A 23,751-nucleotide genomic window follows, 5' to 3' on the forward strand; every position below is an offset into this window, starting at 1 on the left:
ACGTCATTATGTACACTCTTCCATGGGTGCCTGTGATGGGCACCATTCGACCGTGTAGTCATGGCGGCTAATATTGAAGTAGCGCTACGTGTAGCCACGTTAAATGTACGAGGGCTCGGTGCAAGAAGGCGGCAATGTCAGCTAAGTCGCCTACTCTTAGATAATGACTTGCATCTTGTGGGAATCCAAGAAACCAAAATAGCCAAGAGCTAACCGACAGAATGGTGTCCAATTTTCGTACTCACTTCGACGTGTGTGTTTCTCACGCTGTTGGTGGATCAGGTAGTTGCGCTATATATTCATTCGAAGAAACTTTGGCATTTGTGTGCAGTCAGTGTTTTCGTGTGAAACAGGTCGCCTTTTAGTGGCTGATTTTTGTTTTTGCGATAAGGATTTCCGTGTCATTTGTGTCTACGCACCGAATATTAAAACAGACCGGCGATCCTTCTCTGATCGCCTTGAAGCGCACGTAAACTGTGACAAGGTGGTAATACTGCTGGGCGATTTTAACTGTGTATGCACTGCTGGCGACGGCGCAAAATTTTCACACGTTCGCGATAAGAGTGCTGAATTGCTAACTGCAGTGGTGCACGATTACGACTTGGAAGTTATCGGTAGTGTCTTCGCCAGTGGTACTCACCCGCAGTTTACCCACTTCCAGCGTGATAGCCACGCTCGGCTAAATAGATTATATGTGTCAGCCGAATTGGTGCCTTTGTGTAGTGAATATGATGTGCAACCCATTGCATATAGCGATCACTGCTTGGTAACTGCCACCTGTGGGAAAAGACAGATCAAACACACCTTTAACTGGGACCTCTATAAATTGAACGCGCAGTTGTTGGGTGACGATGCTTTCGTTGATGCTGTTGCGAAGGAACTAGAAAGCCTGATTTCAGTCGAATTAGCAAGCTTCACCATTAATTGGGAAGAACTTCAACAGAAAGTTAAATCTATGGCTATTGAAAGAAGCAGTGTCCTTCGGCATAACCTGAAACAGGCAGAAACAAACCTTCGCCAGCAACTGCAATTTTTCATCAGCATGGAAAGTGTCCAGCCGGGTGTGTGTGTTAACGAAATAAAGGAAGTGAAAGCCGAACTCGAAAGGATAGACTCTGAGAAATACAAGCCGCCGTTGTGCGATCAAGGTCTGAGAAGCTGTGGGCGGGAGAAGCGCCAACAAAACGAGCTCTCTCAGACGAGAAAAGGAACGCATGTCGGAAGGAAATCCTCCAGCTAGCTAAAGGCAATGACATCACGTCCGACAAAAACGACATAAAACAAGGGATCGTCCATCACTTCAAAGCCTTCTTAGGTCAACCACGCGAACCTAAAGATGGCTACCAGATGGAATTCTTTTCATTGATGCCAAAGCTCGATGAAGAAGTTAAGGCACGGCTAGAACATCCCATTACCCTGAGTGAGATAGAATGCGCAATAGACGAGTTGGCGCCCGGTAAAGCACCTGGGCCTGATGGCTTAGGGGCTACTTTCTATAAAACCTTTAAGTCAGCGCTGGCTCATGTCCTCCATCTAGTTATCAGCGAAGCGTATGACCGAAAAAGATTGCCCTTGTCTTTCACAACATCGCATATCGTGCTAATCCCGAAGAGTGATGACGAAAAGAAACGTTTGTTGCCAGGCTCATAGCGCCTGATAACTCTAGCCAACGTTGAATATAAAATATTCACGAAAGTTTTATCGAAACGACTGCAAAGTGTAATCAAAACATTGGTAGGGCCTCACCAGACTTGGGTATTAAAGGCCACAGTATTACAACAAATGTACACATGGTTCGAAGTGTGCTAGAGTGTTGCGACGCGATTGGCGATTACGTCGCGATGATGCAGATAGATTTCGCGAAAGCCTTCGAGCTCGTCTCGCACAAGGCTCTACTATGCATACTCGAACATCTGAACGTTGGCAGTGTCATAACGGAAGGCGTAACGATGGCGTAGAAAGACTGCTCAACGCGAATCATTGTTAATGGGGAGCTCACCGATAGCTTTCGTGTGCTTTCGTCGGTGCGCCAAGGATGCCCGTTTTCGCCCCTTCTGTTTGCTGCTTATCTCGAGCCACTCTGTTTGGCCATTAAAAACAACGAACGCTTAGCAGGCTCTCGACTACAGGCAGCACACGTTAAAATATTGGCGTATGCAGACGACATTGCGATTCTCTGCACAAATAAAGCCAGCATTAAAGAGGCAACTGCTGTAGTCGAAAAGTTTTGCGATTCAACTGGAGCCCAGATAAACTGGGATAAAAGTTATGGCTTCTGGCATGGGGAGTTGGGAAGACACGCCGGAGACCTTTTCTCGATTGAATTGGTCAAGGTTACCTACACAGTACCTGGGGGTGCCTCTCGGAAGCTACCGTGATCCTGAACCGTACTGGCTCGACCAAGTTTCGAGAGCAAAGGAAAAGGCTGACGGTTGGAGAGGCAATCAATTGTCAATGTTTTCTAGAGCCACTGTTTGCAACCTTTTTTTAGTTTCCAAGATATGGTATGTCATGAATGTGTTGTGTGCTGCGCGGGTAAGCGTAGAAAAAATTCACCGCATTTTCGCCACTTTCATTTGGGCCTCAACTTGGGAGAGGACGAGACGAACAAATTTGTTTTTCCCGGTCAAGAAAGCTTGGCGCTGAGCCGTGCTCCCTCAAGGGCTGCAGAAGATAGCGTCAACCTTTCCCTTTCCCTCAAGAACCACTTATCATCATCAAGAAAGGTGGGCTTGTTCTGGTTCACTTGTTTTTGCGACAAATTGTGTCACGCTTTGTGTTTCTGCGGGATCAAAATGATCTCTTTCTTCGAACACTAATTCAAGTACGGCTGGGCAGACTTCTTCCGGGATTCGTTGTTTCGTCGGCTCAGAACATGCCGGGAACTGTGAAAGGATACCTGCGTGAAGTGGTGATGTCATATAGGATGTTAAATGTGCGTTTCTCACAGCAGTATCTGTCCACCGTTACAAAGAAAAAATTGTACAGAGATCTTGTGGACACGATGCTCCCCGTACCTTTGTACCGCTCGCCACACCGTGGAGGCCCCGGACAGGACGTGCTAAAATGAGTGAAGAAAATGCATACAATTACATACAAACACACTTCCCGTTAAGACCTGGCTTCATAGAAAGGGTATTTTCATCCCCTGGAACACCAACTGCTTTTTATGTAAAAAACCAGAAACAATAGAACATGTTTTTCTGGATTGCTGGGACCCCATCTTTCACTGGGACGTTATGCAGAGAACGCTGAAGAAACAGTTACCCCTGGACCCGTATGAACTACGCTTTTTGCCAATAGATACCTCAGAGCAAGTACCGTACGACCTCATTATGGTCCTGGGCCTCCACGCTATGTGGACAACTCGCATGCAAATTTGAACCTGCAGACTTGGTTGTAATACCGGTGCGAGAACACTTCATTGAGAGTGTTGTTTACGTCAGAGACGCTTACAAAGTACTGCCTGATCCACCACAATGGATGTCTGTACTCGATGAACTGGTGTCACTGTAAAGATTTTAGTACTGTGCTAGCCAAAGTGTGGCTGGCACGTTTTATCATTTATAACCCTTGATTTTGTACGTCGAAGACGGCAATAAAGAAAAAAAAGTTCGCGTGGTGTAGTGGTTATCACGTGCGCCTCACACGCGCAAGGTCCCTGGTTCGCTCGGGAACAAAGCTGTTTCATTTTAACACGAAAGTGTTTTATGCCGGGGTCCACCAAGACTTCACTGACGTATTTCCGTCACGGATATGACGTTCTTACAATGTACACGAACATAATACAAAGAAAGGAACCAGAAGAAAAAGTTCCACAAACATGCAAAATTTGGAAATCGAACCCACGACCTCTCGGTCCGCGACGATAGATCGCCGAGCGTTTAACCCATTGCGCCACAAACGCATTTGCACAGAGCTACACAGACGCGCCTTATATATCTAACATTCCTCCGTGTACCCGCGCTCTTGCTCGGGGCGGTGCCGCCGCCTACGAGCAGAAAAGAGAAGTACTGCATTATGACACTAACGCGCACCGACATTGAACGCTTCGGTGGTCTCAGCACTACGACGCCTCGATGCCAGCATTCGAAGGGACGCTGGCATCAAGAAGCACTACCAACGCCACCTAGGTGGCGTTCACCGTACTTAGCACAGCGGAGCGTGGCCTCCGCAATTAGCTCTGAAAATGTTTCTGAAGTTGATCGCGGAGGCTGCAATTACGACGCGCTGTACGCGCTGATTTGACTCGGTGACGATTCAGTTACGTGCTTTGTCTTGCGCGTTGTATTAGTGTGTCAGTTACGTGCTTCGTCTTTCGCGTTGTGCTAGCGTGTGCAGCGTAGTGCAGCTTCCATATGCACGACGGTTGCTCATGGTCATCGACGTTGGTAGTCGTGATGGAGGAGACGTGCCACCAGGCGTCAGCGTGGGTGCATCAACGCCTAAGGGCGCTTTAGCCACAAAACACCAATAGACATTATATATCAATGTGCAATAAACATTACACTACTTCTGTGAAGACACGTTTCACTTTCGTGTTCTATACCGATTCCTATATAAGAGGGATCAACCACCTTTTTTGTTTCTATTGCGATCGTATACGCGCAGAAGAAAAGGGGGAGCGAAATACTCTACTCCTTGCTCGGTTCCCGTGGTGTAGTGGTTATCACGTGCGCCTCACACGCGCAAGGTCCCGGGTTCGATCCCGGGCGGGAACAAAGCTTTTTCATTTTTATTTCTATTGCGATCGTATACGCGCAGAAGGGGGAGCGAAATACTCTACTCCATGCTCGGTTCCCGTGGTGTTGTGGTTATCCCGTGCGCCTCACACGCGCAAGGTCCCCGGTTCGATCCCGGGCGGGAACAAAGCTTTTTCATTTTATTTTCTATTGCGATCGTATACGCGCAGAAGAAAAGGGGGAGCGAAATACTATACACCATGCTCGGTTCCCGTGGTGTAGTGGTTATCACATGCGCCTCACACGCGCAAGGTCCCCGGTTCGATCCCGGGCGGGAACAAAGCTTTTTCATTTTCTATTGCGATCGTATACGCGCAGAAGAAAAGGGGGAACGAAATACACTACTCCGTTTTCTTAAATTTTTGAGCGCAAACAAACAGGGAAGAAGAAAAGGAGACACAAGGACGAGCGTTTTCTAACACTTGTGCGCTTTCTAACTCGTCCAATTGTGTCTCTCTTTTTGTTTAGAATTTTTATTCAAATAGAAAGCAAGTACATAGATAAAAACCACTTTGGTCGGCTTGACCAGTGTGGTAGACTAAAATTTCTTCATTTTTGCCAAGTCATCAAGTACCGAAAGCCAATCTGGAGGCTCGGCTAAAGAGCTATAGACCTCGTGCATGTAGGTTACGTTCTCTATAAAGTTTTCCCTGGTTGACTTTATTTTGGGGTCTGCCTGCCTAACTGCCATTCTTGTCACCCAAAGGCTATGACGGCCCAGTATCATAATCACGTCATAAGGAACGTTATTTTCATTGTGTACTGAAAGGTATCGAATTCCATATGGTGTTATCGGTAACTCTTTCTTCAGGGTTCGTTGCAACACATCTCAAAAAAATACTGGATCCCAACAATCAATAAACGTGTGCTCGATGGTTTCGGGTTTCTTAAACAAGAGGCAGTTGGTCGTCCAAGGTACAAATATTCCTTTCTCATCTAGCCATGTTTTTACCGGGAGTGTGTTTGTGTGTAATTTGAAAAAGAACGTTTTAACAGCTCCTCGAACAGTCATTCTTGTAACACTCTTTAAAACACCCTGCCCTGGGCCTCTATTGTTTAGGGATCTGTATAATGGGACTGGCATCATCACATCAAATTAATCTTTATACAGCTTCTTTCTCGGTACAAGGCTTAGGTACTCGAAAGAGAAGCGTGTTTTAAGTATCCTAAATGTCGCCACTAATTCTCTGAAGTAACCTTTTACGCCACAATCAAATGTAGTCGCACTAGACACAACAAATACAGGCAATACATTTTTCAAGCGCATTTGTATAATTTCTCTCAAAAATGGGTCTATCTGGTCCCGCATGAACATAAAACGCGACACAATCTGCCGGATGATCAGATGCGAAAGGCCCAGGCCTCCGTCTTTCACTGAGCGAAATAGATTCGTTCGGCTAACTCTCTCCCAACTGGAGCCCCCAATGAACACCGCAAATATTCGGTGTAGTTTTTGCACATGGACGCGTGACATTGATAAAAATTGCAGCACATACCACACTTTGGCAATCAAAAACACATTGCACGCACTGGCCCGAGCAAACATCGATAATTCACGGCCTTGCCATCCTCCAACTTTCTCCTTCACCCTTGGCGTCAGGTCATCCCAGTAGTCTGCTGTTTGGTTATAATGCTCAAGAGGAACGCCTAAATACGTAGACGGACCTCTTGCCCACGTAAGGCTCGCAAATTTTTCTGGTTTAATGTCCCATGTTCCGTGCCAGAAACCGATACTTTTCTCCCAGTTTATCGCGCAGCCTGTCTGTTTACAAAAATCTTTGGTGACGCTAATGGCTTCTTCTACGCTTTTGCGGTCAGTGCAAAAAACACCTACGTCATCAGCGTAGGCAAGGATTTTCACGTGATGCGTCTGAAGCCTGAAACCATGTACCTTTTCGTTATTAATAAGACTAAGGCAGAAGGGTTCAATGTAAAGAGCGAAGAGCAGTGATGACAACGCACATACTTGTTTTAAAGATGACCGGACGTCAATATTCTGGGTGAGGTTCTTGTTAACTATAATGCGCACAGTACAATCACTATAAGCCATCTTTAAAGCTTCTGATAACACTTTGCCAACATTGGCATGCTGAAACACAGAAAAAAGAACATCGTGTGTGACACGATGTTCGATGTGGAAGGCGATAACAAAGCCAAGATCGAGTTGTAACATTGCAACTCGTCTAGATATAGCATCACAGCATTCGAGAACACTGCGGGCTACATGCACATTTGTACATATCGAACGCCCTTTTATTCCACATGTCTGGTGCGGTCCAACGAGAAGCATAATAACGCTTTGCAGACGTTTAGCCAAAATTTTTGTGTAGATTTTATAGTCAACATTTGTAAGAGTTATTGGGCGATAGGCCCCTACTGATAAACGTTTCGCAGGATCATCCATTTTAGGCATTAAAACCATATGAGCAGCGCGAAAGGAAGGCGGTAACAATTTTTCCTCATAAGCGTTTTGAATTACCTTATGCAAAATAGGGCTGATTTCCTCGATGAACATTTTGTAAAAAGCTGCGCCTATTCCATCTGGTCCGGGTGTTTTTCCTGGTGCCAATTCTTTAATGGCACTTCTCACTTCATCTATACTTATTGGCTGTTCTAATCGCGTCCTAACTTGTTCATCATGCCTGGGTATTAAGTTAATAACCTCGGTTCTTAGCCCAGTTTTCCCGCCCTTGTTATTCGCAAATAATTCGCTGTAATGCTTAACAAATGCTTGCTCAATTTTACTCCTGTCTGAAGTCATTTCGTTGCAATAGAGGATCTGTCGTATTTCATTTTGAGCCGCATATTTTCTTTCATCGGACATCGCTCGCTTGTTGGGCGTTTCACCAAGCCACATCTTCTCAGCTCGCGCCCTTATCACTGTGGCCCTGTACTTTTCCGTTGCAATTACTTCTAGTTTGTTTTTTACTTCACCAATTGCTTTTATGTACATGCCGCGATTGCTGCTTTCCATGCACATAAGAAAATCGAGTTGGCGCTGGAGTTCCTTTTCATTAGTCTTTTGCATTTGACTATTAATGCTTCCCCTTTCAATCGCAATCATCTTGACTGCGCTTTCCCACTCAGCTGCCCAACCATGTGGTACCGTGGATGCCATTTGTTCAATTCTTGTTACACACTCCATAAATTTTTCGTCATGTAAAACTTTCACATTGAATTTCCATAAAGCCCAATTAAAACGGCTTTTTGTCAAGTTGGTTCCTAGTGTAGCCATTACAAGGCTATGGTCGCTAAATGACACATGTTTCACTTCGTAGTGGTCACAATCTCTGGCAAGGTCGACTGTAACATATATCCTATCCAGCCTAGCACAGCTTCCGCGCTGATAATGGGTGTAGGTAGGGCGGCTTCCTTTTTACAATAAATATCCAAGATCCTCTAAATAATATTCCTGAAGCAGTGAAACAAGCAACCGTGAATTTTTATCTCGTACAGGGTTGCTTTTGGCTCGATCTTCAGCGAAACACACACAATTAAAGTAGTCAAACATAATTAAACATTTTTCGCATTTCAAAAACTTTTCTAACTCTTCAAACAACACAACGCGCTCATAATCGGTGTTTGGTGCGTATATACAGATAGCACGCCATTCCCTTGCACAATACGAAAAGTCAAGAACAAGCAATCGTCCCGCCTCCGACGCAACAACTTTTTCGCCTTCGATGCCTACGTTATTCCTTATGTAAATTGCACAACCGCCGGATGTGCCTACTGCGTGGCTAACACAAACATTCAAATGCCTTCGAAAAGTTTCCACTATGCGATCCGTCTGCTCCTCACTTTCAATCTTTGTTTCTTGCACGGCTACTATGTATAAGTTATTTTCCAGAAAAAGTCGGTTAAGTTGATTTTGTCGTTTCTTGGTCGCCAATCCTCGTACATTTACAGTGGCAACACGCAAGGCAAGACCGAGCCTTTCGTCTTTAAGTTGCGAAGAGCTGATGGATCGCGCAGTGTTTACCTCAGGGAGCAAGGGTGCATTAGAGCCTTCACTGAGTTGCGGCCGTGGTTGGTCGGGATGAACTCGCTGTCTGTTGCCTGCCTCGTCAACCGAAGTTCGGTGACTGGACGGGACAGCATCGTCCATGCGTTGTCGCTTTGGCTGTCCCATGTTGCTTACTTAGCAAGGGGTAGCGAGACCCCGCCTTTATTCCGGCGGTTTCTCCAGCGGGCGTCTAACAGAAAGAATGTTCGGTTTCGGCTTCAACGACGTTCGTCGCGTCAAAGCCGTTTTCATTGGCGGCCCCCCGTCATCTGCATGATCGAGATGGTCTGGTTCACCAACACTGTCGCTGTGCATACGCTTTGTCGACGCCTCTACAACGCCATGCATCGTTTCACACTGCACTGTCGACGTTTCATTTGGCGGTGTGTCCTGAGGTTCACTTGACGGTTTCCTCTGCGGTAAACACTTTTCAGCCATTTCGTTGTGCACGTCTTCACTATTTGGTCTTGTCGCATTTTCTTACAGCTCTTTCCTTTCACTAGTTGTTGACTCACGTTGATGTATCACTGCCGGGGGCGTTTCCACCGCTTTTTGTTTCACCGTCACCGTCACTGCTACTTCTTCAGCTTCAGCCTCATCCATGATGTTGTCCGATACGTCAGCGTCCTTTCTGGGGCCCGTTATGTTCGCGTACGTGGGTACGCACTGGGTTTCGTCATGGCCGAAGCGGCTGCACCGTGAACATCGGGGGATTCGGCAGTCGCGGCGGATATGCCCTTTTCCTTGGCAGCGAAAGCAGAGCGGTGCCTTGCCTGGAATAACTACGAGGGCAGGCTCACCGGCGACACGTACTTGATAAGAGATGTCTTCAATTGGGACTCCGGCCTTTAGCCTGAGGTTCAGCACGCGCGTTGTCGTAGCCTTTTCCGAAATTCCGAGGACACGCCAGCGCTCCTTTGTCGCTTCCATCACCTCGCCGTATGGCTCGAAAGCCATACGAATGTCGTCGTTCGTCACATTAGGAAGGACCCAGTGGATTTTCACTCGGACATCTTGGTTATTCGGGTCTACTACCAGACACTTTCTGCCTTTCACAGTAATATTCCCAGTCATCAACAACTTCTTCATACTTTCATGACTCTTGAACGTAACAGCCCACACATGATTCATTTGAAATGCTCCTAAGGCATCAACCTCAGGCAGCAATTCCAAGGGCATCCCGGTAGTCTTCAACCATGTACGGCCTTGCTCGTGGGTCACCGTGCAAAAAAAGCGTTTTCAAAACAATCCGACCTTTTGGCAGATGAGGCAGCAACACTTGGTAGTCCTGGTTGTCTTCCATGTCGTCCCTGTTTCCGTGGCTAAGCTGGGCCGCTAGCACCGCCCCGTTGGAGCACATGAAAAACACGTCCGTACGCTTTCGCGGCCGGAAGTGGAATCCCCCTCTCGTCCTTGGGTCTCCTTTTCTTCGTCCCTGTTTGTTTGCGCACAAAAATTTAAGAAAATGAATGTGTTTCAACTAGGCCGACTCGTAGTTATGCTTCAACTCTACTCCGTGCTCGGTTCCTGTGGTGTAGTGGTTATCACGTGTGCCTCTCACGCGCAAGGTCCCCGGTTCGATCCCGGGCGGGAACATAGCTTTTTCATTTTTATTTCTATTGTGATCGTATACGCACAGAACAAAAGGGGGAGCGAAATACTCTACTCCGTGTTCGGTTCCCGTGGTGTAGTGGTTATCACGTGCGCCTCACACGCGCAAGGTCCCCGGTTCGATCCCGGGCGGGAACAAAGCTTTTTCATTTTTATTTCTATTGCGATCGTATACGCGCAGAGCAAAAGGGGGAGCGAAATATTCTACTCCGTGCTCGGTTCCCGTGGTGTAGTGGTTATCACGTGCGCCTCACACGCGCAAGGTCCCCGGTTCGATCCTGGGCGCGAACAAAGCTTTTTCATTTTTATTTCTACTGCGATCGTATACGCGCAGAAGGGGGAGCGAAATACACTACTCCGTTTTCTTAAACTTTTGAGCGCAAACAAACAGGGACGAAGAAAAGGAGACACAAGGACGAGCGCTTTCTAACAACACTTGTGCGCTTTCTAACTCGTCCTTGTGTCTCCTTTTCTTCGTCCCTGTTTGTTTGCGCACAAAAATTTAAGAAAATGAATCTGTTCCAACTAGGCCGGCTCCCAGTTATGCTTCAACTCTACTGTGTGCACGGTTCCCGTGGTGTAGTGGTTATCACGTGCGCCTCTCACGCGCAAGGTCCCCGGTTAGATCCCGGGCGGGAACAAAGCTTTTTCATTTTTATTTCTATTGCGATCGTATACGTGCAGAAGAAAAGGGGGAGCGAAATACTCTACTCCGTGCTCGGTTCCCGTGGTGTGATTCCACTTCCGGACACCGTCGGGTACGGACGTGGTTGACATGAGCTCCGTCAGCATCGGAGCGGCTTCAGCGGCCGAACAGGGCCGCGGTACCAGGACAAGTATGAACGAGGATTCGGAGTATCAGGTGCTGCAGCCACAATTACCAACTGGGCGAGTTGTTTTGAACACTTTGTTTTTACATGCAGACATGCGTGCTAGACCGTATCGCGTGGAACATTTCCGGGACATGCTGGCAAGTTTGAAGTTGCTGCCCGAAGTAGTTGCGCTAGGGGCGTATCAAATGAGTCACGTATGGGCAGTAACATTCAAGAACGGTGAAGCTGTGAAGCAAATGCTATGTGCAAGAGAGGTCAAGGTCAAAGAGCGGCGTTGCATGGTTATCGATCCTGGGAACCAAGCAGTGCGTCTAAAGGTACAGGGTCGTCCACTCTTGGGGTGAACACGGCTCCGCGTGGCCGCGCTCCGCGCAGCGCCACTGCCTCCGGCGCGGCCGCGCATCGAAGCAAATCCGCGCAGGCGCACATGGGCCTAGGGGAGGTGCTTCGCGGCGTCTGCTACAGCGCTGGCGCGTGCCGCTCTGGCTTTGCAGTGGAATGAATACACGGCGCTAAACGCAGGCGGCCGAGCGCCCGAGGTGGCGTCGCGGGTAAGCGCGCTTCCCTAACTGAATCATTTTCCGGCTGGTTTCGTCTACAGCTTGTGAACAGCCTGCTTAATCAATGTGCATAAGCAGAAGCAAGCTTCTCAGCACATAAACCACTTTTTTGTAATTGACGAGGGTAAACGAGCAAAGTTATGCTTGCGCGCTCTTTATTAGGCCAGGCCCATTTTTTTTTTACTGCCACAACTATTGGTGCCGTGCATCCGGAGAAACCCATCAGGTGCGCTTATCGCGATTTCTGTCATGACGTGTTAAGACTAGCGCGCTGTTTCGTGCATCTCTTGATGCTATACCGAATTTGGTTATTTGACACCAGCCATAAGTTTCGCAGAGAATTTGAGAGCGATTGTTCATTCGTGCTTATATATTTGATCATGTGTGTCATCGATTCTACCATTAAGGCGGGAAGAAAGAGTACTTTGACAGTAACTAAGGGGTGACATCCGCTGCTCCAAGGCTCTGTTATGGCCGCGTTTATACCACTTGTAGGTGTGCGTGGATCGCTTTACGTTGTGTAGGAAACTGCTCTCTCCGGCATAGCAACTGATTTGGAATTAACTTTACGACAAATTTTCATCTTTCTAGATCGAATAAAATACAGTTTATTTTTATTGTCAGACTGCATGTAATATCGCCAAAGCGGTGCCGGTCCTTCGACGCATACATTACGCTCCGGGAAGTCGCGTTCTCAATTAAAGGGATCGTCGGTCAATTGTTTGATAGCATTGATAAGCTCGTGTAAAGTAGGTGGCGCGGACCTTTCCTTACTTATTCACATTTTTTTTTTCGTATCCCTGGAGTCAATGCACGAAGCATTCGAATGCGGTGTGTCTGTTCATTTTGAATAGGTGGTTGGAGTGGGAAATGTATAATCGACGCGTTAGTTTTCCAGCTTACATTATGTCTTGCCGGGTAATTAAGTCGTTATTCGCTTGCACTTCATTTCACCATTACCTCGGAATAGGTCAAATGCATATTCCCACTAAAATTTAATAATTTGGTAATTGTGGGGTATACGTGCCGAAGCGACACATGGCCTCTGCGTTACGACATAGAGGTGGACAGCGGATAAATTTTGTATGATGACTTGATTTATCTTTTTTTAGGTGGGAGAGAGGGGAGGAGGTTAGGCTGAGTGGGTGAAACCAAATTATGAATACCGTCAAAGGAACGACAGGAGCGCACAAGTCATGCTGCTGCCATCGTGGGGAAGTCGCCGGCTCATGCGACTTCCCCACGACGGCGTGATTTATGTGGTGGTCATGACGCCGGCCCGGTGTCTTCTGCCGGCCACCTGCCGGTAAACCATTTGCAATAGCCAATTTGCTGACGATTTGCAATAGCCAAGCCCGGCCCGACCTAGATGGCTACGGTCGGGCCGTCTATTCTTTCACTGGCCATGGGCGTCTCGGCCTGATTTACCGCCGTGCGCATTTTTTTGCTTTGGTATGCAACGTCTTTAATCAGATTACGATGCTGATATGCTGCTGCCAACGCCTGCTCAACTAAGTGGCTGGTCGCTCACAAGTACAGGTTCTGGGATGACTCGTTCAAGCGAGACACCAGATGTGAAATCTGGTGAAACGGTGAAATCCATTGAACGCATTTCTATCGGCTTGCATGGACATCACGTTATCAGCTTTCGAAAATAGATTTCTTTTTATTCGATTGCTGGTTGCATCTCGGCGATCAAAACGCTTGAACAGTGTGGGACCATTTCATTTCTCCGGTGCACTTTCGGAAACTATCCATGTCGCGGGTGCTGGAAAACGAACGACGACGCATCGTAGATCTGTGCCTACAGAGCTATTCTCAACGAGTTATATCGGAGATGACAAATAGGCCACTGAAAACTGTAAATCGAATCATCCAGGCGTACAAAAAGGACGGAAGAATTGCGGATGCTCCCCGTAAAGACAGGAAGAAAGTCACATCTGAAGCTGAAGACATGGCCGTTGTTGCGGTGGCGGCTGCAAACCCCACCTCAACTGTTCGAGAAATTAAGAACAGCCTCAGGCTAGGTGGCATCTCCGACATGACGATCAAGCGTCGCCTCTACGCGGCAGGTCTCAAGAGCAGAACTGCGGCGCAAAAGCCAATAGTGAGTGCGGCCAACAAAAAAAAAGCGATTAGAATTCGCCCTGGAACACGAACATTGGACTGAAGACGAATGGAAAAAAGTCGTCTTCACAGACGTGTCCACCTTTACGACAAGATGGGACCAGAGGCAGCGAGTTTGGCGCCCCGACAACTGTCGGTAAGCATAATTATAGCATGAACTCTCGTGTCCTAGAACATGTGCATCAACTTAGATCTCGTAGAGATATGGAAACGAAGATAGGTATATAATTTTGTCACTAGGGTGTATTCGAATTATATTTCGGGTTACGCTTCTCTCACCGTGTTTTAAATTAAGTATTACGCGGATAAATGTGATCTGTTGAACCATACTGTCACCATAAGAGTTTTTGGGTTTCAGTCGAGATGAGATACGTCTGTGTAAGCCGTATTTACTTTCTTACAAAAAATGTTAAAAATTGTTAAACCAAAGACAATATTCGATTTACTGGCGCTGTACTGGACACACCTGGAACAACACGAACAAATGTTTGCCTGAATGACCGCCGCGGTAGTTCAGTGCTTACGGTGTGCGGCTGCTGACCCGAAAGACGCGGGTTCGATCGCGGCGGTAGCATTTGGATGGAGGCGAAATGCAAGAGGCCCGTGTACTGTGCGATGTCCGTGCGCAATAAAGAACCCCGGATGGTCGAAATCATCCACAGCCCTCCACTACGGCGTCTCTCATAGCCCAAGTCGCTTTGGTACTTTAAACCCCATAAACCATAAATTGAAGCTGGGCACAGATCGTTATCTGTGTTGGTACTGGTGTTTTAGGTGTAACGTCTTGATGCGACATAGGCTAGGAGGAACGCCAACGCCTAGGGCTTGGGAAGAATCTCGACCATCTGGGCGATCTTTAACGTGTTCTGAAATAGCACAAATCAAGGCCGCCTTTTCATTTCGCCTCCATGCTACCATGGCTGGCGCGGCTAACATTCGATCCCGCGAACTTGGGGTCAGTAGTCTAGAGCCACATTGTGCATTACAATCTGTGATCATAATTGAAATCACAGGTGTGGTCACAGGGTTCTTTGCTTATTCCTTTTATATTTTATTCTATGATAGCAAGTGGAATATGACACATGAAAAGCAGCGGTGGCCGTACACTTGATGGTGCGGATGAGCTCAAATGCGTAGCCTGTTAGGGCCAACCAAAAAAACCATAAGAGGTCAAAAGCTTTCTGTGTCCGTTCCTCATAGCCTAGACTTTATATGCGCTTGTTCAAAGAAGGTAATCAAATTTTCATTTTTTTATAGATATATGCCGGAGTTCATCCAGCGGGTCGCAGCCAGCGGCCGCTCTGCTGTGAGCGTCTGGGGCGCCATAACATTCCAAGGCCTTGGACCCCTTGTTCGAATCGAAGGCCGCTTCAATGCAGACTCGTACTGTTCCATCCTGGATGATGTGCTGCTGCCATATCTTGTCGGGGGACCGTTCCCGGACAATGAATTTATTCTGCAGCACGACAACTCACCATTCCACAAAGCCAGAAAGGTCGGTGTCTACCTGGACGACCGTGACGTGGCAGTTCTCGACTGGCCACCACAATCACCCGACGTCAACGTCATCGAGAGTGTTTGGGGCAGAATGAAATTTTCGATGGCAAGCCAACAACTCCACGTCCTCTCAGCGGACGCGCTTTGGACAGTTGTAGAAGAGGAGTGGGGGAGGCTTAGTGCAAACACTACTTTTTGTCGTTCCCTATACAGCTCGATGCCAAGCCGAATGCGAGCCATCATCGACGCTGGTGGAGAAGCCACGCGCTACTGAATAGCCTGGAGTCTCAGCTGCTCTGCAAAGACGCAATCAACAACTAGAGCAAAGGTCTGGCTGCTGGCGAGGACAGGAATGAAAAAAGACACACCTATAGGCCAGAACGCTCACAAATCCGTACCAATGACTCGCACGAGCTCCACCGCTCCTCTCCTTATGTTATCTTCGTTTTCTACATTTCTTTTCGACCCCCCTTGCATTTCATGAGGTGCAGGACACCCTTACAAGTATCCTCAAGAGAGATGGTGACTTCACTGCGTTTGTTTAAGGGCAGAAAACATTCGTCGGCCCTTCCACGCTGTGAAGATGGTTCACCAGCGAAGCTGAAACGTGCAGCTCCGGTGTTTATCACTGGGTTAATCCAGAAGGTTCATTAAAGTGTTTCTCAAGTTTGAGGTCGCACACACCTTCGGCTGCGATGAAGAGAACGACGTCACTGACGGTATGCCCGCAGTCCGCCATTGTCGCTTGCGTTCGATGTATCGCGTTTGCTCGGTGGCGTGGTTAGCAGCATCCGCCCGCCCATTGCCGCTTGCGAGTCTTCAAAATTAAATTGCTTCAAAATTAAATCTTTCTATTACGTAAGACAATGAATGGCTTATAACACCTTAAGCAATGGCTCATACCTCCGTAAACGCGGCCTATCCATTACGACGACAGAAGCGAAGTGAAATTCTACGCTGGAATGATGAACGGCAACGGAGCCAGCGGGTGGAAGACGGCGACGACGACGAACACGCGATCAGAGACACAAGCGCATGCCGAGCACGACCACGATCCAACGAGCCAGCTACGGAAGAAGACAACGCTCGAGCCAATGCTGCTGATGATAGTTTTCTGTGGATAGGCGATTTCGCGTAGCCATATGCGATTTCACCTAGACATATAAAGCTTCGCTTTACCATTCTCTCTTCTACGTGGAGCTTCGCCATGTCTGTTCGTTAATGTTTTCTTTCATGTCTAACTTCGAAGACATGTTTTTTGTAAATATATGTCACTCGTTTCTTTCCTTTTTTCATTTGACTTCCTTGTTTTGCATCTTTCTCAAAGAACACAACTTAATGTAAGCTGGAAAACTGACGCGTCGATTATACATTTCCCACTCCAACCACCTATTCAAAATGAACAGACACAGCATTCGAATGCTTCGTGCACTGACTCCAGGGATACGAAAAAAAAATTTGAATAAGTAAGGAAAGGTCCGCGCCACCTACTTTACACACGCTTATCAATGCTATCAAACAATTGACCGACGACCCCTTTAATTGAGAACGCGATTCCCGGAGCGTAATGTATGCGTCGAAGGACCGGCACCGCTTCGGCGATATAACATGCAGTCTGACAATAAAAATAAACTGTATTTTATTCGATCTAGAAAGTTGAAAATTTGGCGTAAAGTTAATTCCAAATCAGTTGCTATGCCGGAGAGAGCAGTTTCCTACACAACGTAAAGCGATCCACGCACACCTACAAGCGGTATAAACGCTGCCATAACAGAGCCTTGGAGCAGCGGATGTCACCCCTTAGCTACTGTCAAAGTACTTTTTCTTGCCCGCCTTAATGGTAGAATCGATGACACACATGATCAAATATATAAGCACGAATGAACAATCGCTCTCAAATTCTCTGCGAAACTTATGGCTGGTGTCAAATAACCAAATTCAGTATAGCATCAAGAGATGCACGAAACAGCGCGCTAGTCTCAACACGTCATGACAGAAATCGTGAAAAGCGCACCTGATTGGTTTCTCCGGATGCACGGCACCAATAGTTGTGGCAGTAAGAAAAAAAAAAAAAAAAACGGGCCTGGCCTAATAAAGAGCGCGCCAGCAATAACTTTGCTCGTTTACCCTCGTCAATTACAATAAAAAAGTGGTTTATGTGCTGAGAAGCTTGCTTCTGCTTATGCACATTGATTAAGCAGGCTGTTCAAGCTGTAGACAAAACCAGCCGGAAAATGATTCAGTTAGTGAAGCGCGCTTACCCGCGACGCCACCTCGGGCTTTTTTTTTTCTTTATTGCCGGTTTGCAACACATTTACAGATATCAAGAAAAACAATGTAAAGAAATTTAAAAGCGCCTGCCACACTTAGGCTGACGCTAGGTAGTTAAAAGCACTTGGTAGATGCCAGTTCATCAAATACTGAAATCCATTCATTGTCCTCGTTTCTTGCTTTGTACACCTCTCGCATTAGGAGCATGCTCTCTATAAAGTTTTCCCTTGCAGATTGGATTCTAATATGCTCATGGCGTACCGCCATTCGAGTCTTCCATAGACTATGAAGACACAATAACATGAACATATCATGAGGCACTCCATTTTCATTAGATGTAGGGAGAAAGCGGATTCCATACGATGTCACCGGTAGTTCCTTCTTTAATGTACGTTTAAGAACGTCCCACAAGAACACTGCATCGGAGCAGTCCAGAAAAATGTGTTCTATTGCTTCTGGTTTTCTGCATCTTAAACAGTTTACTGACCATGCTACAAACAGGCCTTTCTCTTCGAGCCATGGCTTAACCGGTAACGTTTCACTGTGAAGTTGAAAGAAAAAGGACTTGGCTGACGAGCGCACGGGCATCCGCTTTACCCTTTTTAAGACATTTGCTCCACTTTCTATACAAAATTTGGTCCTACAAATTGGTAAAGGCAGACATATCTCAACCACATCTTTGTATAGCTTTTGACGCTTAACACTACTCAAATACTCTAAAGAAAAACGCGCGCACAAAAATTGGTAAGCCCATACAACTTCACGCAGAAAGCCCTTGATAATATTTGTTCTCGGTAGTTGCGTTGACACAATATGGTTTGGTAAAACGTCGCTCAGACGTTCTTGAAACACAGTTAATAATAGAAAAACATTTTTTTTTGATCGCGCTAAAACAGAAATCGCGAAACCACTTGCCTCAAGAACAAGTGAGCAAGGCCAAGGCCACCTCGCTTAACTGAGGTGAACAAATTGGTACGGCTCGTACGCTCCCACACAGATCCCCAGATAAAGACGGCAAATTCCCGGTGCATTTTTTGTATGCTCGTCCTAGATGCACAGAGGGCCTGTAGCACGAACCAAATCTTAGCGACAAGAAAGAGGTTGCATACTGTTGCTCTCGTGAACATGGAAAGGTCCCTCCCACCAAACGTTTTTGTTTTTTCCTTCACTTCTGCGCATTGCTCTTTCCAGTAGTCTTTCGAGTCCCTGAAATGCTGTAGCGGTACACCGAGATACCTCATAGGCGAAGACGTCCAATGTACACTTTCTATTTCAGTGGGAATTGTGTTCCCAAGCCCCGTGCAATAGTCCTACTGATTTTCCCCAATTAATAACACTCCCTGACATTTTACAGAAATTTCTTGCGACGTCGACCGCTTTAGTGACGCTGTCTTTATCGCTACAAAACACTGCTACATCATCTGCGTATGCTAGTAGCTTTATTTCACTTGAACCTACCCTATAACCTACGATATCGCTACACGAAAGCACCTTTAAACAGAAAGGCTCCAAGTATAGTGCAAAAAGCAACGGCGACAAACAACATCCCTGTCTCACAGATGATTTGAGTTGTATACTTTCCGTTAATGCCTTATTTATTATAATCTTAGAAACTATTCGATCATAGCACATTTTAACACCTTCTGTCAACACAGATCCAACATTCACATGTTCAAGTACAAGAAAAAGGATTTCATGCGCCACCCTATCGAAGGCCTTTTCCAAATCTAACTGTAGTATTGCGACCTTCTCTGAAAAGGCATCGCAACACTCGAGGACCGTTCGTGCCACGTGAATGTTAGTCATAATAGACCGTCCTTTTATACCACACGTCTGATGTGGTCCTACTAACTTCTGTATGACCGACTGCAGTCGCCTACCGAGAACTTTTGTGTATATTTTGTAGTCCGTATTTGTAAGGCTAATAGGGCGATATGCCCGCACCGAAAGTAATGTTTGAGGGTCGTCGCTCTTCGGTATTAATACTACATGACTCTCATGAAAGGACGGTGGTAGTACTTGCTTCTCATATGCCTCATTAATTAACTCATGTAAAATTATTGCCATATCCTTTTTAAAAGCCTTATAAAAAGCTGCGCCTAATCCGTCAGGGCCTGGTGATTGATCTACCGCTAACTCATTTATGGCGTGTTCTATTTCAGCGACAGTAATTGGCTGCTCGAGATTCAGCCTTACATCGTCATCCAACTTTGGAAGAAGCTTCAAAAAGTGATTTTCAAATCCTTCCGCAAGCTCTCGTTCACTGCCTAACAACTCGCTGTAATGCTCATGAAAAGCCCGCTGAATGTATTCGTTCTCTCGAACAATTTCGTTTCGATATGTGATGGCTCTTATCTCGTTTCGTGAAGCGTAGCTCTTTTCGTCCGAAAGCGCTCTTTTTGTCGGATTTTCACCGCACCATAATCTTTCTGCGCGCGCACGTATAACCGCACCTCGATACTTTTCTTGATCAACGCTTTCTAACTGAACTTTTACTTCTTTTATTCCCTTCACAAAGATACCTGGGCAAGAACTTTCCATAGTTGGGTAGAAGTCAAGTTGGCGTTGTAACTCTTTTTCTTTTCTTTTTTCCTCCCGGCGTAATGTGCATGATCTTTCCATTGCCATTAACTTCGTTTCCTGCTTGAAACATTCCCATGCTTCCGCAATACTTTTACAGTCCTTCTCTAAAAGGTTCTGAATGTTATGGTTAACTTTCTTAACGAAAAGTTCGTCGTGTAGCAGTTTAGAATTTAACTTCCACAACGCCCAGTTAAATTTTGGTTTTCTAGGTCCCAACGCCAACATAACTAAACAGTGGTCACTGAAACACACAGATTTGACCTCATAGCTGCTACAGATTGTAATCAAGTCAGCTGTCATGTATATCCTATCCAATCGTGCATGGCTGGCTCCTTGAAAATGCGTCAACTTAGGAGTCGCGCCATATCTCATGACATAACCCACATCTACCAAATTGCCTTCGCTTATACTCGTGGCTAAAAGTTGCGCGCTTGCGTCGTGAACCGTAGGGCTTAGCACTCGGTCCTCAGCATAGCAAACACAGTTGAAGTCTCCCATCAATAAAATGTTGCTTTTACAATTCAATTGACTTTTAAGGCCTTCAAAGAACACCTTGCGCTCGCATACTTTGTTAGGTGCGTAAACACATATCGCTCGCCACTTCACCGCTCCATTTACAAAGTCGCACACTATTTGACGACCATTAACATCACACACAACATTTTCAATAACTACGTTCAGTGCACTCCGAATAAAAAGGGCGCACCCACCAGCTTTACCAACAGAATGTGATACACACACACAATACCGTGGCCGAAACACATCTACCATACGGTTCGTTCCTTCTTCACTTTCGACTTTAGTTTCCTGCACGGCGATAATATCAAGATCAGTCTCTATAAACAGTCTGCTTAGCTGGTACTGTTTTCGTTTAGACCCAAGGCCCCTTACATTAATACTACCCATTCGTATCGTGATATCTGTGGGATTCATTATGCTATGAAGAAAAAACGGACCGACGACACTCTTTGCACACAACTAGCTGCACACTCACGTCTGCTGGTACTGCGCAGCGAAAACCATCCTCTGCACTGCCGTCGTTGGATGCCATATCTATGAATTTTCATCGTGCAAATTATGCCTTGTTGCAGTAGCCCGTTGCCACACCGCCCCAAGCAAGCCCCGCCACCCCACCCCTCCCCCCCACCCACTCCGGCAAAAAAGAAAAGTAACACTAGTAAACCCATTATCACACTATGTCGGCGCCGGCGCCGACGGTTTCCTGTCGGGTGGCAAGTTCGGTGCCGGCTTCAGCGTCGATCGACGGACATTGGTGGTCTTCAAGGGTGGCTCACTTTGAGCCACCTGGCTTTGAGCCCCTGGTTCGCCGTCGTTGCTTTCCTCAAGGGTCCTTTTCGCTGCCGCACCACTGGTGTCCATAGGGGTTTCCTTGTCTGTTGGTGTCCTCACTTTTCCTTTACTGCAGTCCTTTGTGGCGACTTTAGTCGCTGCGTCCCTGGCCGGCGTTTCCGCGGCTGGCTCTGCTTCTTGCACTTTTCCTTCCTTTCCGGCTTTGACTATTTCGGTAGACTCGTCAGGCGTACCCACGCCTTTCACCTTTGAGTTTTCCGTACCGCTGAGACCACCAGCCGCTTCCTCAGCATCAGCGGCATCCATGACGTGCTCTTCAATGACCTCGTCGATCTTCGCGGGGCCTGCGATGTTCGCATACGTCCGCACACACTGGCTCTCATCGTGCCCAAAGCGCCGGCAAAGGGCACAACGGGGTACGCGGCACTCCCGCCTTATATGTCCTGTGCGGTTGCACCTCAGGCACAAAGGAGCCGTTCCAGGGGCCACGAGAAGTGCCATCATACCGGCCACTCGAAACAGATGTGGCAGATCGTCGATGGTCACGCCAGCCTTGAGCTTCAAGGTTACGGTGCGCGTTGTCGACGCTTTGTCCGTGATGCCTTGCACCCGCCAGCGTTGTCTCGCCACGTCAGTGGCTTTTCCATAAGGGGCGAGAGCCGCACGGACGTCTTCGTCCGGGACATGGTGAAGGAGCCAGAACACCTTCACGCGTACAGCGGTGAGCACTGTTAGGGTGAACACGCGAGCGCGTGGCCGACGGCACTGTCAGCGCCCCGTTACGGTCATCACTGGTAACATTGCGCATGCGCATCACGCCTTCCGCGAAATAATTGTTCCACCGCGCGCATGACGTCATGAATGCACTTGTTCGTCGTCTGCTAGCCGCATTTTTGTTTTCTAAGCCCATGCATCCTGCATTTTAAGATTTCTTTAAACATCTGTGCTTGAACAGAACAAGACAAAAAAACTTGTATATCTATGGGGGCGTGTCTATTCGTTCCCTTCAAAGTTGTTGTGCATGCAACGCCGTATATAAAACAACCAAACATCTTTCGCAGCCGTTCATTCTGTCGCCAGATCGTATTATGGCTAGGGTTCCCGATGATGAACGGCGCTCAATTGTCGATCTTTCCCTGAAAGGTTATTCCCAGCGGTATATTGGCGCTTTAGTTAATAGGCCCCTGAAGACTGTGAACAGGATAATTCAAGCCTACAAGTATGAAGGTCGCATTCAGGATGCACCCCGCGCGCCCCGCCCTAAAGCTACCACAGACGATGAAGACGCCCTCATAGTTGCAGCTGCTGTTCGTAACCCTTTCTTGCCAGCCCCAGCAATACGCGAGGACTTGGATTTGGACGTTTCGGACACCACTGTTCGACGTCGCCTGCGTACTGCGGGCCTTCGCAGTCGCGTCGCAGCGCAGAAGCCACTACTAACGGCGGCAAACAAGGACGCACGACGGCAGTTCGCTGAGCTGCACGAATATTGGACATCAGAAGAGTGGGGTCGCGTCATCTTTTCGGATGAGTCGACGTTTTCGACGCGACAAGACCAAAGATTGCGTGTTTGGAGACTACCAGGCACACGGTGAGGCAAACTTCCTGCTTTGAAAAGCAATTGTTTTAATTAACGTCACAATGCCACGCAGGAACGACCCGGACAACGTGCAAGGTGTTTCTGCCAGTGGGAGATCGAGTGTGAACGTGTGGGGTGCTGTTTCAAGATATGGTTTAGGGCCCCTGCAACGTATACGTGGACACTTATCGTCGGAACAATACTGCAACATTTTGAACAATGTGCTGTTGCCATATGCGAGCAGTTTATTCCCAGACGGTGATTACCTGTTCCAACAGGACCGGTCACCGATACACACGGCGCGGGCTGTCAAGGAGTTCCAGGCGGAGCAGCACATGCAGCTACTGGAATGGCCTCCGAAAGGAGCGGACCTGAATGTGATAGAAAACGTGTGGGGCCGTCTGAAAGCTTCTTTGGCAAGGAAGCCCCTTTATTCCGCGACTTCGGACCAGTTGTGGGCGCAAGTCAGCAACGAGTGGGAAAGGCTGAAAGCCGATCGGGAATATGTTCGATCACTTTACGACTCGTTACCGTCCAGAATAGCTGCAGTCGTTGCTGTAAGTGGTCACATGACTCGCTATTAGATTTGCTCATGTTTTTATATTTGTTCTCATGGTCTTGTTTAACTTGA

The 23,751-nt window shown here is 47.2% G+C and overlaps 7 non-coding genes across 7 annotated transcripts; all 7 read left to right on the plus strand.

Moving 5' to 3' along the window:
* Positions 1 to 4,648: 4,648 nt before the first annotated feature.
* Positions 4,649 to 4,721, plus strand: Trnav-cac (transfer RNA valine (anticodon CAC)). The gene has a single exon. It is a non-coding gene; the product is annotated as a tRNA-Val (tRNA).
* A 75-nt stretch (positions 4,722 to 4,796) lies between these two features.
* On the plus strand, positions 4,797 to 4,869 carry Trnav-cac (transfer RNA valine (anticodon CAC)). Its single transcript has one exon. It is a non-coding gene; the product is annotated as a tRNA-Val (tRNA).
* An 80-nt stretch (positions 4,870 to 4,949) lies between these two features.
* Positions 4,950 to 5,022, plus strand: Trnav-cac (transfer RNA valine (anticodon CAC)). The gene has a single exon. It is a non-coding gene; the product is annotated as a tRNA-Val (tRNA).
* Positions 5,023 to 10,271: 5,249 nt separating this feature from the next.
* Positions 10,272 to 10,344, plus strand: Trnae-cuc (transfer RNA glutamic acid (anticodon CUC)). The gene has a single exon. It is a non-coding gene; the product is annotated as a tRNA-Glu (tRNA).
* Positions 10,345 to 10,424: 80 nt separating this feature from the next.
* Trnav-cac (transfer RNA valine (anticodon CAC)) lies at positions 10,425 to 10,497 on the plus strand. Its single transcript has one exon. It is a non-coding gene; the product is annotated as a tRNA-Val (tRNA).
* Positions 10,498 to 10,577: 80 nt separating this feature from the next.
* Positions 10,578 to 10,650, plus strand: Trnav-cac (transfer RNA valine (anticodon CAC)). Its single transcript has one exon. It is a non-coding gene; the product is annotated as a tRNA-Val (tRNA).
* A 277-nt stretch (positions 10,651 to 10,927) lies between these two features.
* Positions 10,928 to 11,000, plus strand: Trnae-cuc (transfer RNA glutamic acid (anticodon CUC)). Its single transcript has one exon. It is a non-coding gene; the product is annotated as a tRNA-Glu (tRNA).
* The last annotated feature ends 12,751 nt before the right edge of the window (positions 11,001 to 23,751 follow it).

This window comes from Dermacentor silvarum, chromosome 1, assembly GCF_013339745.2.
Source record: "Dermacentor silvarum isolate Dsil-2018 chromosome 1, BIME_Dsil_1.4, whole genome shotgun sequence".
In the NCBI taxonomy this organism is placed as follows: domain Eukaryota; kingdom Metazoa; phylum Arthropoda; class Arachnida; order Ixodida; family Ixodidae; genus Dermacentor; species Dermacentor silvarum.